Here is a 2,500-nt window from a genome sequence, read left to right as displayed (position 1 = left end):
CCGTGTTTTAACCTGCAGTCAAAATCAAGCCACCTTGGGATGGACCAGGCCAAAACTATCAATTTAACGGACCAATACAGAGAAACTTCAACCTTTTGTTTGACCCAAACTCACATGTTAGGTTTTTGGTAAGGTCAGGGCAGGCAGAAGGACCGTTAAAGATTCTTATCTGCAACTTATGAATCTCCATTGTATTCTTTAGAATGTCATGTGAAATTTAACGCCACCTGTCGGTCAAAACATGTTATGAGGAATAGAGACAAATCTGAGACTATTTCGTGGTTAAAAATGAAAGCAACTGGTGTAAACAAAATATTCAGAACACTGCTCAATGAAATAAATTGGCAAAATGAATGAACATGTATCCAATGTTTATTATTCTTATTATTATCATCATCATTATTATTATTATTAATAGTATTATAGTGGTGTAATATTATATATTATTACTCTCCTTTTCTCACTGAGAAAATACTTGAAAAAGACCGGTTTAATTTTATTTGTATCACATAGAACATTGAAGAATGAAAGAAAAACCAAAATAATCAACACATTGTGACCAGCCTGCGCTAATCTTGGGTGCGCCATTCAAGATCTTCAAGATATCTCGGTCATTCGTACACTTCCTCAGAATTTGATTTTCTTTTCTTAACGTCCCCTTATTCAAATCGGGGCCCAAGCTAAACAGAGTTTCTTCCGTCACTGGAGCCTCTGGCAATATCAAAAATAATGCACGTTTGGGAGACCAATAAGGGCATAAAATTCAAATTGCAATACAGCAAGTCAGAGGAATGTAATCAAGAATCATAAGACACTGACGTGTGCGCTTGTTCAAAAGCTCAGGCTGCCTCGAGACACTTCACTTGTTTGAATTTTCTTATTCCAAACGGTGATACATTCATCCTACTAGTTATGACAACCTAGTCGTGTATAGGCCATTCTTCAAAGCCAATAAGTAATTTAAACTTTTTGGGGGATTCCAGATAATATAATTCATCATACATTGATATGGTAATAGGCATCGTATTGCTAAATGTCTCTCCTTACTTCCAAGAGTGATTTTAAATTCGGCAATCATCTTATTTTCTGTGGACCTAAAAGTAAAAAAAAAAACAACAAAAAAAAAAGCATGACTGAAGACAAGTAAATCGACCCAGGTGCAAGGTTTTTAAAGGTCATTCACATCCGTCCATCCGTTTGTCCATCCTTCATGGAATCAATTCATTCCTATTCCTTCCTTCATTGAGCAATGTTCTTCTGTCCGGTTTGTCTTGTTGACCGTTCGTCCATTCATCGATCGGTCAGACCATCCATGTGTCGTTGCCCCCCCTTATCATTTGTCTCTATCCATCTATCTATCCATTCTTCCACTGATATCCGGTCGCCAGGGAGGGAAGGTTTGGGAGGTTTGGGCGGCGTGCGGTGTGGTGGTGTTGGTGCCGCAGTCTATGTACTCGTACGTGTCCAGGAACAGCTGCTCCACGTACGCCAGGTAGTGCACGCTCATGGACATTCTGAAATTGGAGTTGGAATCAAATTCAATTCAATTATCACACAGCTCTGTAGAATACTCGATCCTGGTCAATGGTGGCATTTGGGTGTGAGTTATTTCTGAATAATGAAAATCATATATTTAATACAACACAGACGTTTAATTCCATTATATAATTATAGAACCCAGAATAGAGATCGTGGCGGCGTCTCTTGCGGTCGCCTGCGCAAGAGCCTCCGTGTCGATTACACACATTTTAGTTATTTTTAGAGCTTATTGTGCGTAATCTCCAGGTGCATTCCAATGACATATCACTGCATATATGTATGAAGGTATGTATATGTATGTGACAAATAAACCCTTGAATCTTGACTCTTGAATTGTATGTTAATAATACCGATATGCTAATGGGACACTACATTGAAACTACAATGAATACTTCAAGACATGAATGCGGATATGTACAGTTAGATTCAAGATTCAAGATTCAAGAGGTTATTTGTCACATACATATACAAACGGTCATACATATATGCAGTGAAATGTCATGGTGCCCGAAGATAACACATAATAAGCTCTAAAAATAATAAAAATACAAAAATGTGCGTAATCGACACAAAGTGCTTGCGCAGGGGGCCGCAAGGGGCGGCGCCACAATCATGATTCTGGGTTCTAAAATTATATTATAGTATTAATTGTCTGTGTCGTATTAAATATACATTGAAATCCTTCTAAATGAAACTTACCTTAACTTACCTCCAGTACTTACCTCATAGAGTTTAAGTCCTGGTATAGAATCTAAATTTTAAATCAAAATTCTGTTTCAATATATTATTTTAGTTAGTAAGTAGCTTTGTAATAAGTAATAAGTAATGTCCAGCTAGCCGGTCATTATTGCAAAATACCCCGCGACAAGGTGATCAGGATCTTGTATAACTTGGAGGGGGATACATTATCCCTCACTTAACTATCTTGAGAATAACAGATTGAGCAATTTTTCAAAGAATA

General features: G+C 37.4%; 1 long non-coding RNA gene and 1 pseudogene across 2 annotated transcripts in view; one reads left to right on the top strand and one right to left on the bottom strand.

The window, feature by feature from the left end:
- The window catches only part of LOC307236627, a 2,686-nt gene extending 2,422 nt beyond the window's left edge, over positions 1–264 (top strand). Inside the window, exon 3 of the long non-coding RNA XR_013844386.1 lies at positions 1–264. This exon is cut by the window's left edge and continues 202 nt beyond it. This is a non-coding gene — a long non-coding RNA (uncharacterized lncRNA).
- A 435-nt stretch (positions 265–699) lies between these two features.
- LOC307236951 (transmembrane protein 106A-like) overlaps positions 700–2,500 on the bottom strand; it is a 9,168-nt pseudogene continuing 7,367 nt past the window's right edge. The window contains exons 8-9 of the transcript XR_013844771.1: positions 1,372–1,514; positions 700–711 (exon numbers count right to left, since the gene is read on the bottom strand). The product of XR_013844771.1 is annotated as a transmembrane protein 106A-like (transcript). The remainder of the gene's footprint in view (positions 712–1,371; positions 1,515–2,500) is intronic.

Source organism: Zeus faber, assembly GCF_960531495.2.
Source record: "Zeus faber genome assembly, chromosome: 11".
NCBI lineage: Eukaryota > Metazoa > Chordata > Actinopteri > Zeiformes > Zeidae > Zeus > Zeus faber.
The sequence above is the reverse complement of the archived record's forward strand: the minus strand, read 5'-3'. Positions and strand labels throughout refer to the sequence as shown.